General features: G+C 48.4%; 1 long non-coding RNA gene across 1 annotated transcript; it reads left to right on the plus strand.

The window, feature by feature from the left end:
- Positions 1-520: 520 nt before the first annotated feature.
- Positions 521-13,088, plus strand: LOC147990891 (uncharacterized). Its single transcript, XR_015601574.1, has 2 exons — positions 521-2,079; positions 2,188-13,088. It is a non-coding gene; the product is annotated as an uncharacterized LOC147990891 (long non-coding RNA).
- The last annotated feature ends 772 nt before the right edge of the window (positions 13,089-13,860 follow it).

A 13,860-nucleotide genomic window follows, 5' to 3' on the forward strand; every position in this document is an offset into this window, starting at 1 on the left:
GTAATTATTTAATTATGATTTTCCAAAATTCCTGTCTGAGGGAAGTGGTTGTGAAGGAAGTACAAGCTAGGCATATCCAAATGATTTTCTATTTTGCATGATCCCTCATATCATAATATAATATACCTTTACCAAAGTAGAGCTCATTTCATGCCTGCATGAGAACTCACCTTCAATTCTTTGATTCTGTCCAAATTTTCAGTTTGTGAAGAAAGTATATTTTATCTTGCTCCATTATGTCTTCCAATTTTTCTAGGACTTTTATTATCCATATAACCTACCTCAACCAATTTTGGGCATGTTTCATTAAGCCATTTTTCCTATAGCATTTTTTCAAGTTTCTGATCAGCAAGGATGTTTGTGAAGCAAGTGCCATTTTGGTGAATCCAATTGGTATGAAACTTATACAGCATCTTTATATGATCAAATATTGAATCCTTGCCAAACTTGAGATCAGGTGGTTACTCCATGTGAGTGCATCATCCAAATCTTGATTCTGGACACATAATGTGAGTTACAAAGCAACTATGTTAGTTTGTGCTCCATTATGCCTCAAAAGCTCCAGGATCATAGTCCCTCCTTAGCTAATCACCCCAGACATAACATTTGACCCATAGCATCTCTCTGTTGATCACACTTAGTTGATCAAGTTTATTGCAGTAAACTTCAGAGGTTGCTTACCTTTTAACCAGAGCCGTTTTCACAGAACTACCACCACGGTTGAGGCCTCCCCTGGATAAAGTACTCACTAGACAACATTTTCAATCCCCTCTCCCCCACTACATGCCAGTGCACATGGTGACCACGACAATGGCATGCCTGTGCACGCGCTCTGTGTGCAGTGCGCGTGTCCAGTGGCTGTTTGTGCTGGACCCCCTCCTCCTCTCGTCGCCTTCGCGCGCGTGATCATGTCCCACAGCTGGCTCGCGTCGTCGCCGTCCTCCTGGAGGCCTCTACCCCTCCGTCAGCCCCTCCGTCAGCTCTCGTCGCCGCGCGCCCACGGGCGAGCTGTAGCCGACCGAGGCTTTGATGGCGTTCGGCTCCTTCTCCTCTTGTCCTCGAGCTCTCCCTCGTCTCCGTGAGCCCTGCCCCTCGTCTGTTCCCTCTCCATCGCCTTCGCCGAGCTCATGCGCGAGCACACGCGTCCGCGGCGACGCCAGCTCGGCCTCCTCGCCCCGCGGCTATTTAAGCCCTCCCCCAAGTCATTCGAGCACCTCATCAGCCTCCCCTCACTCATAGCTCACTCCCCGTCCACTCGCCTGAGCTCCAGAAGCTCTTCTTGCCACTCATCACCGCCATGGCCGCCCCTGGCCTCCGCCTAAATTCGCAGCAACCCGAGCCCTTCTCCTCTCCTAGCTACAACCAGAGAGCCCCTATACCTCCCCGAGCTTTCCCCGCCCTCCTCCTTACCCTCTGGTGGCCTCTCGCCATGCTTCCCATCACCGACCAAAGCTGTCGTCCGCCGTGGTCGCGGCCCCGCTCGTCCCCGCGTTCTCCGGTGAGCGTGCTGCCCCCAGTCGGGTGCGCCTCTCCGCACGGAGCATTTCGGTGGCCGGGGCGTCGCCTGAGTCGTCCCGAACCGGCCGGACGAGCACCGGCGCCGTGCTCCTCCTCTGTTCTGCGGGCGCGCCGTCGGGATGGAGAAAGAAGGGAAGGGAGGAGAGAGAGAGAGGGAGTGGATAAGGCGGGCCCCACCAGTCAGCCACACCGGAGCCGCCCCCGCGTTGACCCAGGTGCCGACGTGGATAAGTGACGGGTCCCACCCCGCGGGACCCGCACGTCAGCGACCCACGCCTGGCCCCGCCACTGTCCACGTGGTTAAGTGGAAACGCATTTCCCAGAGTACTTTTACTTCCGATGAAAGCGTATTCATCCTTTCTTTTATCTAAAGTATGTTTCCCTTCTGGAAAGCGTATTCCTCTCTTCTGCGGCTGAAAAGGCGTTTTCTTTACAGAAAACATATTCAACCCGAAGGCGCTCTCTGTTTTTCTGTCCAGGCCCAGATTTTGAAGTTTTTCATTACAGATGGGTCCCTGGCAGAAAACACCTCGTATCTTTTTAACCACAACTCCAAATGAGGTGATTCCAAAGCCCACTTCTTCGTTCCATCCAGCCCGTTCTGATGGAACCATTTTCACCATGTTTTGACATTCTGAAAATGACCATTTTTCCCCTGCCCTTATTCAGCCCCCTCCGAGAGAGAACGTTTTCGGACGATCCTTTCCGCGAGTTTCTCGCACTTTCTCCCGGTGATTTCTTCCACCCCAGGCAAGCCACACCCTCCATTTGCATGATTGCAATGCAGTGACATGGTTTAAATTATTTGAACTTGTTTAAAATATTGCTTTAGCTACATGACTTTGTGCATGGCAATTTCTCGGAGTTGTATTTTGATCTTGTTATTGCCATGATGTTGCTGGGAGTTCTAGGACTTTTATTTTGCATCTTATATGGTTGACATGTTGCCATTGGATTATTAGTGGCTTATGTTATGATGGTGGTGTTGGGTATGATATTTTTGGAGTATTTGCTTTGGATGTCATACTGCCTTTGGATTATTAGTGGTTAGTATGATTATTTTCATGATGGTACCTGTCATTATATTTTGGAGTATTACTTTGGATATCATACTGCCTTTGGATTATTAGTGGTTAGTATGATTATTTTCATGATGGTACCTGTCATTATATTTTGGAGTATTACTTTGGATATCATACTGCCTTTTGATTATTAATGGTTAGTATGATTATTTTCATGATGGTACGTGTCATTATATTTTGGAGTATTACTTTGGATATCATGCTGCCTTTGGATTATTAGTGGTTAGTATGATTATTTTCATGATGGTATCTGTTATTATATTTTGGAGTATTACTTTGGATGTCATGTGGCCTTCAGAGTATTAGTGGCTTTTATGATTAGTTTCATGGTGGTTTTGGATATATCTTGGAGTATTTGTGATGTAGGGTAGAGACCCTAATCGCCCGATCTTTCACGAAAGGAGCGGATCCCGGGGAAAACGCGAAGAACACGGGGATGAACGGAAGGAAAACACAAGAGGAAAACACTATACCGACATGAATAAGTCACACATGGGCTAGATCCTCGAGTACATAGGACGATACACGAATCCACGGACAACTAGGGACGATACACGGTAACCGGTTCTTCTCCGTGAGGAGGTCTTGAATCCACAAGGGGATCTTCCCGTAAAGGGGTCTTGAATCCAAGGTGGATCTTCTCCGTAGAGGAGCCGCGGTCTCTCTCGTGGAGTAGATCCGATATGGATGAGCAATGCTCTATCTCTCAAATGAGCTAAACCAATGCTAACCCTAGAAAGTTGTACAGTATAGAGTATTTATAGTCTAGGTAACGAAAGGGTACACGGGCCCTGGCCCAAGTGACTGCGCGCAGGCAGGGCCGGTAGTACCGGTCAAGGGGGCGGTTGTTCTGCTGGGAGCTCATGCATGGCGGAAGTACCGGTCCTGGAAGGCGGTAGTTCCGCTGGGAGGTCTGGCGTTGGCTTGCGGAGATGGACGTCGAAGGGGCCAGCGGTTGTACTGGTTGTCGGGGCGGCAGTACCGGTCTTTTGGTAGTTACCGGCACATCCGGTGTAGTGCCGGCCTTGCACCGCTCGATCACAGAAGGTAGACCGGTTGTTGGGCGGTAGTCGGGTGGTTGTTCCGCCCGGGCGGTGGTCGGGCGGTTGTTCCGGTCCTTCAGGGCTGGGCAGAATGTCTCCATGCTCTTGATGTCCATCTTGCACCGTTCCATCTCCTTGGTTGCTTACATGGTACCTAAGAACACAAAGCAACTCCGATTGAGGTAGTAGCCATGTCTCACATGGGTCAAAGGGAAGTTCAACAAGGAGAGAGTTAACCTCGTTCTCGATGGCTCTCGCACGGGCTCTTGTCATGGGTCCAAGTGGTGTCGTGGGAGATGTAGGTAGGTCCATGGGGATGGCCTTGGGATGCTCCGCGTCATCTCCCCTCCCTTGGGGAAGATCCGTCCTTGGATCAAATTCTTCATCACCATGGGAGGGAAAGAGATCTTTGACGTTGAATATGTCGCTCACGTTGTACTTGTCGCGCGGGAGGTCGATCTTGTAAGCGTTGTCGTTGTAGCGTGCAAGCACCTTGAAGGGTCCATCCGCTCATGGTCGAAGCTTGGACTTGCGTTCTTGTAGAAAGCGGTCCTTGCGAAGGTGTAGCCACACGAGATCACCAGTGTTGAAGACCATAGGTTGCTTGTTGACGTTGAGCTTGGTCGCAAGGCGTTGTACTTGGCGCTCGATGGTGTTTCTTGTATCTTCATGCACCTTCTTGATATGGGTCGCTCGTGCACTTGCGTCCAAATTGATTCGCTCTTGGAGTGGTAGAGGTAGAATGTCCAATGGTGACAAAGGGTTGAATCCGTAGACGACCTCGAAAGGGGACTTGCCGGTTGTTGAGTGTCTTGCTCGGTTGTAGGCGAACTCGGCGATGGGTAGACACTCCTCCCACTCCTTGATGTTCTTCTTGATGAGTACTCGAAGTAGAGTGGAGAGTGTGTGGTTTGTCACCTCCATTTGGCCGTCGGTTTGAGGATGGTATGCCGTGGAGAAGAGTAGCTTGATTCCGAGCTTGGCGCATAGGGTCTTCCAAAAGTAGCTAAGGAACTTGACGTCACGGTCCGAGACGATAGTCTTTGGCACACCATGTAGACGCAATGTTTCCCTACAAAAGAGATTAGCCACATGTGAAGCATCGTCTATCTTGTTACAAGGAATAAAGTGTGCCATTTTCGAGAAACGGTCCACAACGACAAATATGGAATCTTTCCCATTGCGAGTCCTAGGCAAACCAAGTACAAAGTCCATGCTAATGTCTTCCCAAGGTTGGTATGGAATTGGTAAAGGCATATAGAGACCATGAGATTGAGCTTTGGACTTAGCTTTGCGACATGTAGAACACCGGTTGGTGAAGCGATTGACGTCCCGAAACATCTTTGGCCAAAAGTAGCTCTTTGAGAGCATGGCGAACGTCTTGTCGCGTCCGAAGTGTCCCATTAAGCCGCCTCCATGAGATTCCTGCAAAAGCAACAAACGAAGCGAGGACTCGGGAATGCAAAGTTTGTTAGCTCTCATAAGGTAGCCATCTTTGATGTAATAGCGTTCCCAAGATGTATTCGACAAACACTTGGCATAAGGAATGGCAAAAGTCGTATCATGCTCATATAAGTCTTTGATATGCTCGAAGCCAATGACATCTAACTCAAGTTGCGTGACAAGCATGCAAATGCGGGAAAGCGCATCCGCCACAACATTTTCTTTACCCTTAATGTACTTGATGACATAAGGAAAAGACTCAATAAATTCACTCCATTTAGCATGACGCTTGTTCAACTTAGTCTGTCCCTTAAGATACTTGAGAGTCTCATGATCGGTATGAATGATAAACTCACGAGGACGAAGGTAGTGTTCCCATTCATGCAAAATGCAGACTAAAGCATATAGCTCTTTGTCATAGATGGGGTAATTGAGGTGCGCTCCGGAAAGTTTCTCACTAAAGTAAGCTACGGGGCGCTTCTCTTGCGTTAACACACCTCCTATGCCATTACCACTAGCATCGCAATGAATTTCAAAGGGTTTGTCGAAGTTGGGTAAAGCAAGCACGGGAGCATGAGTAAGCAAATTCTTAAGCTCATTGAATACGGTATCTTTGGATGGTCCCCAAATAAAAGGCGCATTCTTCTTGCTCAAAGCATGCAAAGGCGAAGCAATGGTGCTAAAACCCTTTACAAAGAGACGATAGAAGCCCGCAAGGCGAAGGAAACTACGCACTTGATGCAAGTTGGTTGGTTGCGGCCAAGTCTTAATAGCATCGATCTTGGACTCATCTACATGAACACCCTTAGAAGAGACAACAAATCCTAAGAAAATGAGCTTATCAACACCAAAAAGGCATTTCTCCATATTACCATAGAGACGCTCTTTCCTAAGAGTTTGCAAAACGGTGCGGACATGGGTGGCATGCTCTTGTATAGATTTGCTAAAGACAAGAATGTCATCGAAGTAAACCACAACAAATATACCAATGTAAGGGCGAAAGACATGATTCATAAGGCGCATAAAAGTGCCCGGTGCTTCCGAGAGACCCATAGGCATGACTAACCACTCATACAAACCAAACTTGGTTTTGAAGGCGGTTTAACATTCATCGCCCTCTTGTATGCGGATTTGATAGTAACCACTCTTAAGATCAATTTTGGAAAATATAGTGGCACCACTAAGCTCATCTAGCATATCATCTAGGCGTGGAATGGGATATCTATAACGAACGGTGATAGCATTGATAGGTCTACAATCGGAGCACATGCGAAAACTACCGTCACGTTTTGGCACAAGAATGACCGGAACGGCACAAGGGCTCAAACTTTCATGCACATGTCCATGGTCTATGAGATGTTTTACTTTCCTTTGAATTTCTTTGGTTTCTTCGGGGTTGACGCGGTAGGGAGCTTTGTTCGGAAGCGGTGCTCCGGGGATGAGGTCGATTCGGTGCTCAATGCCTCGGAGAGGAGGTAGTCCCGGAGGTAGCTCATCGGGAAAAACATCTTGAAATTCCTGCAAAAGAGAAGACAACACTAAAGGAAGAGTGTGAGAGGTGTTAGTTTGTGGTGCATTGTCCTTGCACACGAGGACGTAGTGTAGGACACTAGATGGGTTCTCACACACTTCTCTCATCTCACGTTTTGTGGCAAATAGAACGAAGTTCTTGTTTTCGCTCATCGTGGAGGCACTCAATTTGGGCTTGTCGCGCTCACTCTTTTTGGTGGCTCACTCTCTCACCATTCTCTCCACGATGGGTGGTATGTTTGTCGGCGATCACTTGACTTGGCGACATTGGATGGAGGATGTACTCCTTGCCCTTCATCTTGAAGATGTAGTGGTTCGTTCGACCGTTGTGGATGACTCCTCTATCGAATTTCCATGGCCGTCCAAGGAGAAGATGACAAACGGTCATTGGAACAACGTCACACTCCAAGGTGTCTTCGTATGCGCCGATCTTGAAGGAGACTTGTACTCGGTGCTCGACTTGGATGGTGCCGGAGCCACTAAGCCATTGCACTTTGTAAGGATGTGGATGCTTCGTCTTGGGCAATTGGAGCTTGGAGCAAAGTTCTTCAGTTGCGAGATTGTGACAACTCCCTCCATCGATGATGACCTTGACGGATCGTCCATTGATGCCGGCCTTGGTGTGGAATATGTGGCATCGTTGGTCTTCTTCTTGGTGATGTTGGAGAGTCAAGACTTTGGAGACAACAAGTGCGGGACTCGAGTCTTCATCACAAAAGACTTGTTCTTCTTCATTGTTCACTTGGCGGTGCATGGCGACTTGCTCAAGTGCTTCCATTTCACCTTCACTCATGGAGTCATAAGTGCCATCGTCGTTGAAGACCATGGTCCGCTTGTTGGTGCACTCGTAGGACTTGTGGCCTCGGCCTCCGCAAGTGCAACACTTGAAGGAACTTGTCTTGACGGTCTCATCGGTTGGGGTTGATGATGATGAAGCTCTCGGCTGGAAGTTGCTCGTAGGAGGATGACTTGTAGTTGACGAAGCTTTCTTGGAAGTCGGCTTGTCGGTGTTGGAAGTAGACTTCTTGTAGTCGGTGTTGGAGTCGTTGAAGCTTGGTTATTGGAGAAGCCGTAGGACTTGGATGAGAACTTGGCGTACTTGAAGTCATCTTGCACTTGGCGTTCCGCTTTGGTAGTTTGGTGCACGAGCTCGATGAGATTTGAGTATGGTTGGAAGTCGGCGATCTTCTTGATAGGGTGATTGAGTCCATTCAAGAAACGTGCCATAGTTTGCTCATCATCTTCCGTCACATTGGCTCTTATCATTGCAATCTCCATCTCCTTGTAGTAATCTTCAACGCTCTTTGTTCCTTGCTTGAGTTGTTGGAGTTTCTTGAAGAGGTCGTGGTTGTAGTAGGTAGGCACGAAGCGTGCTCTCATGACATCCTTCATTTGTGCCCAAGTAGTGATGGGTGGATCACCTCTTGCCTCGCGGCGCTCAATGACTTGTTCCCACCAAATGAGGACATAGTCTTGGAACTCAAGGGATGCCATCATGATCTTCTTCTCTTCTTCATAATTGTGCAAACGGAAGATCTTGTCAACTTTCAATGCCCATGAAAGGTATTCTTCAGGATCGTTGCTGCCGTTGAACTTGGGCATGGTGAACTTGATCTTGCCGTAGCGTTGCTCTTCATTGTGTTGGGGTCGGGGATGATGACGCCGATGTTGTAGATGATTGTTCAACTCATGGTGCTCTTGTCGCGGAGGGTTGTCAACCTCGTGTTGCTCTTGTCGCGGAGTATTCCCAGTGTTTTCATGCTCTTGATGAACTTGATGGTCTTGGCGAGCTTGTGGAGGAGCGCGTCGAGCTCGAGGAGGAATTTGACGATTCATGCAAGCTTGAAGTCGTCGTTCGAGAATTTCTTCGCGAAGTGCTTCCTCTTCTTCACGGGCTTGACGGCCTCGGTCGGCAACGGCTCGACTCGCCTCGCGTAGAGCTTGTTGCGCCTCAAGTGCTTGAGCGTCATGGATTTGTTGTTCTTTACGTTGAGCCTCGGCATCTTGTGCATTTTGGTGTAGATGCGCACGTTCTTCCTCTTCATGTTGGCGTTGTTGTTGCCGTTCTCGAGCTAGCGCAAAGGCTTCTTCGGCTTGACGTCGTCGGCGCTCTTGAGAGTCGGTGTCTCGAAGTGGATTGAGGTTTTCTTGACGGTCGGTGCGCGCGGCTTGACGAAGAGTGTTCGATGTCGGTGTACTTGAGCCGGAGAGGATAAAGTCGGAATGGCGACTTGAATGGCTCCTTGAAGTGGAGGAAGAGCGGTTGAGCAACAAAGCGCGAATTTCGTCCATCCTTGCATCATTCTCTTGCTTGTGATCATCGAGCTTGTTGTCAAAGTAGTCCCTCGTACGTTGCTCGGAGAGTCATAAGTCGGCGGCAAGGTTGTCGATGCGTTCACTCATAGCTTGTTGCCCTTGATGTAAAGCACGTTGTGCACCAAAGAGGTGACTCTTGGTGACGAAGGAGTTCATGTCGTCGTCTTGCTCCATGAAGAGTGGGTTGGTAGAAGTACTTGGCCTATCCATCATTCCAAGACAAATGTGAGTGGTAGAAAGAGAAGAACGAATACCAAATGTACCTTGACCGAAGTTGAAAGTGAATCGATGATCACTCCAATATAGGACAAGGAAATAGCCCAATTGGTATGAATTCTCGTCGGTTTCTCACACCTACACAAGTAAAAGCTTATGGTGGAGCTTGGTTAGGATGGTGGCACAAAAATTTGATGCAATTTGTAAGTGAGCTTCAATAATGTTGGAAAAGATTCGCAAGATGCAATGTAACAAGTAGACCAAGCATATAAGGTACACAGAAACACACGCGCAAAAAGATAAGTGGGGTTGTGCAACCAAGGGTGAGCCAAAGTGTGGAATCCACAAAAATGCTCTTGTTGCACAACACTAGAGAGACGCTAGCACGATTGCACGATAGGCGGATACAAAAACTTGTGCACAACCTACTTAGCAAAAATGCAACGACTTCTATCCCAAATATTTTGTATGCAAGGTGTGGCTATGATACGATCCAAGATGATCGAGTATGACAATCTTAATGTTGTATGATGCTATGGTTCTTGCTTAAAAGCTCTTTGCTTATCTTTCCTCTTTGCTTAAAAGCTTGTTTGGCTCTTTGATGTTTGAGCTCTTTTCTCATGCAATGCTTGACGAACCAAGATAGCAAGTTAGTATGCGATGACAATTTGGTGACACAAGAGATGATACCAATATAGGCAACAATGATGTATGTATGCTATGGGAAGTATGATCACTAATGTGCACAAGTCTCGTTGCCGGCAATACTCAATGGCTAGTCTCGATGGGTAAGCAACGCAAATGAGTAAGGCTATGATGGCTATCAATGTAATGAGTAAGGCTATGATGCTACCAAGATGAGGTTACCGGTCTTGCTTCCGGTATGGTGTCAAAATGGTGGCACGAATACCAAGTCATAGTCGAGGTGGTCGTTGTTGATGACGCGTCCGTGGCGAAGATGAGCGACGGTGTTGTCGATGCCGAACCGTACCTAAATAGCCGAAACACAAAAGGATACGGTATCGCAATTCAAATTCTCAAACCTCGAAGTGGCAACACGTGTCGGAGGGCGAAAATGGCACAAAAAGGGGGGGGGGTAGTATGCGGAAGTGGTGATGGTGTATAAGTGGTTGGAAAAGATGCCAGTAGGTTTCAACTGAAACTGGGTGGGGCAGTAGTACCGCTTGTGAAGGCGGTGGTACCGGTTGGTTCCTTAGCGGTAGTTCCGCTCGTGGGGGCAGTAGTACCGCTGGGGTCGGAAAAATCGCAAGATCTGGATCGGGGATGGGTTTTTGGGACGGAAAGGGATGATTTCGTTGTCGAAATTCGAGCGATTTCAAGGATGGAATGTGGAGAGAAATGGGGAGATGCTAGATCCACTTGAAACCAAAGCAAATCCACGGATCAGATCCAACAAAACATCAACACACCAACAAATCACAAAAAAAATTGGGGCTATTTTTGGTGGGGATTTTCGGATTAGGACGAAAAACAACAAAATTAGGCTAGAAACACAACGGGGAGGCTCCGAAATCGTGATCAACCTTGCTCATGATACCAAGATGATGTAGGGTAGAGACCCTAATTGCCCGATCTTTCACGAAAGGAGCGGATCCCGGGGAAAACGCGAAGAACACGGGGATGAACGGAAGGAAAACACAAGAGGAAAACACTATACCGACACGAATAAGTCACACATGGGCTAGATCCTCGAGTACATAGGACGATACACGAATCCACGGACAACTAGGGACGATACACAGTAACCGGTTCTTCTCCGTGAGGAGGTCTTGAATCCACAAGGGGATCTTCCCGTAAAGGGGTCTTGAATCCAAGGTGGATCTTCTCCGTAGAGGGGCCGCGGTCTCTCTCGTGGAGTAGATCCGATATGGATGAGCAATGCTCTATCTCTCAAATGAGCTAAACCAATGCTAACCCTAGAAAGTTGTACGGGATAGAGTATTTATAGTCTAGGTAATGAAAGGGTACACGGGCCTTGGCCCAAGTGACTGCGCGCAGGCAGGGCCGGTAGTACCGGTCAAGGGGGCGGTTGTTCCGCTGGGAGCTCATGCATGGCGGAAGTACCGGTCCTGGAAGGCGGTAGTTCAGCTGGGAGGTCTGGCGCTGGCTTGCGGGGATGGACGTCGAAGGGGTCAGCGGTTGTACTGGTTGTCGGGGCGGCAGTACCGGTCTTTTGGTAGTTACCGGTACATCTGGTGTAGTGCCGGCCTTGCACCGCTCGATCACAGAAGGTAGACCGGTTGTTGGGCGGTAGTCGGCCGGTTGTTCCGCCCGGGCGGTGGTCGGGCGGTTGTTCCGGTCCTTCAGGGCTGGGCAGAATGTCTCCATGCTCTTGATGTCCATCTTGCACCGTTCCATCTCCTTGGTTGCTTACATGGTACCTAAGCACACAAAGCAACTCCGATCGAGGTAGTAGCCATGTCTCACGTGGGTCAAAGGGAAGTTCAACAAGGAGAGAGTTAACCTCGTTCTCGATGGCTCTCGCACGGGCTCTTGTCATGGGTCCAAGTGGTGTCGTGGGAGATGTAGGTAGGTCCATGGGGATGGCCTTGGGATGCTCCGCATCAATTTGCTTTGTATGTCATACTGCCTTTGGATTATTAGTGGTTAGTATGATTATTTTCATGATGCTAGTTGATGTTCTGTTGCTTGGAGTATTATTTTCGGAGATGATGTTTACATGTGGATCTTTGCCGAATAGCTTTATTTCTGATATTGGAGTAGCAGTTACCACAGCTATATTTTTGGGGATAAATTCCGTCATTAAGTTGGTCAGGTGCCGCCGAACCGGGCTTTTCCAGTGCAACCACATTTGCCTTTATGGGAAGGCCCTAATGCGGTCTATTGTCGTGCCTCTCGCCGGTGCCTCCAACTAGGGAAGGTTATGGGCGTGCGTACCCTGGCCCGGTAAGCAGACATAACCTTGTGTTCCCGTAGTTGGATTTTGCGTGCGTGTCCCCGAGTGGGAGTGTTTTGACCACGATGGTGGTCGGGGTGTCTTTGGTAGACACGGGGCCACCCAGGACTAGCCCAGTTGGGAGTGGGTCGCAGTGGCCGGGAGAGCGTCATAGCAGTAGATCGGTTTTGTCGGAACACCGTTGGTCCAGCCGAATGGGAGTACGAGGCCATGGGTTATGTGGTGTGGGTACAGTGTGCTACCTCTGCAGAGTGTATTTAATCTATTGATAGTCGCGTCCGTACTAGGTCCCACCGTTTGATCAACACTCACATGACGGAATGACTTATAGGTGATTTATATGTTGATATGTTGAGCAGTACAGATTGGCAGGATGTTGATGATGAGGTTGGGGACCAAGTGTTGGTCGTGGTAGTGATCGCCGGAAAGATCACAATTTGAGACCAAGTGTTGGTCATGGTACTGATCGCCGGAAAGATCACAGTTTGGTTTTGATCACGAGGTGATCGAGATGGTATTTTGCTTGGCCGGTTAGCCAAGAGAGATATAGTTATGGAGATCTGAGATGGTGATTTATCAGTATTGTATTAGTTCATCTCATGCTTAGTAGTTGTGTCATCATGGTAGTTGTTAATTAATTAACCTGTGAATGCTATGTTATTGTCTTGCCTTGATGTTTATGGTTGTTGTGAGCTTGCAGGTACATTCAATGTACTGACCTGGCGTGTCATGCCAGATTGTAGGTGATGTCGTGATTGCTTGATTGCTTGTCGTGGTTTCCGTTCGTGCGAGCTAGATCATGTCCCAGCCAGAGTCCCTGCGGAGTGGAGTTCACCACCTTCGTCGTTGTTCCGCTGCTAGAAGTTTTCCGCTGCCATGATATGTTCCGTTGCTAGCATAGAGCAAGTGTAGTATCGCAGGCACAGTGTCGCCATGCCGATGTGATCATTGTAACATCTGACCCGTGTAATTATTATCCTTGTAATGAGAGCTGATTTGTTCTATGTCAAGCAGTGCCGTATTCCAGAGACTTCTCCTCGATCTATGGGCTGGAATACGGGGCATTCTGGTTTCTCTGAGCCGGGGTGCCACACTCCGATGGTGTTTGTTGAGTTGGCATAGATCGAGATTAGGATTTTTCACTCCGTGTATCGGAGAGGTATCTCTGGGCCCTCTCGGTAATGCACATCACTATGAGCCTTGAAAGCAATGAGTCTAATGAGTTAGCCACGGGATGATGCATTACGGAACGAGTAAAGAGACTTGCCGGTAACGAGATTGAACTAGGTATGATGATATCGACGATCGAATCTCGGGCAAGTAACATACCGATGACAAAGGGAACAGCGTATGTTGTTATGCGGTTTTGACCGGTAAGATCTTCGTAGAATATGTAGGAACCAATATGAGCATCCAGGTTCCGCTATTGGTTATTGACCGAAGATGTGTCTCGGTCATGTCTACATAGTTCTCGAACACGTGGGGTCCGCACGCTTAATGTTCGATGACGATTTGTATTACGAGTTATGTGATTTGATGACCGAAGGTTGTTCGGAGTCTCGGATGAGATCACGGACATGACAAGGAGTCTTGAAATGGTCGAGAGGAAAATATTCATATATTGGAAGGTTACATTCGGACATCGGAATGGTTCGGGTTGTTTCAGATAAGTTTCGGAGTGCCGGGGGTTACCGGAACCCCCCCCCCCGGAAGGTCATGGGCCTTAGTGGAAAGGAGAGAAGGGCCAGAAGGGAGCCCCCCCTGACCAGTCCGA

The sequence above is a fragment of the Triticum urartu genome, chromosome 1A (genome assembly GCF_056163025.1).
Source record: "Triticum urartu cultivar PI428250 chromosome 1A, HENAU_Tu73, whole genome shotgun sequence".
Taxonomy (NCBI): domain Eukaryota; kingdom Viridiplantae; phylum Streptophyta; class Magnoliopsida; order Poales; family Poaceae; genus Triticum; species Triticum urartu.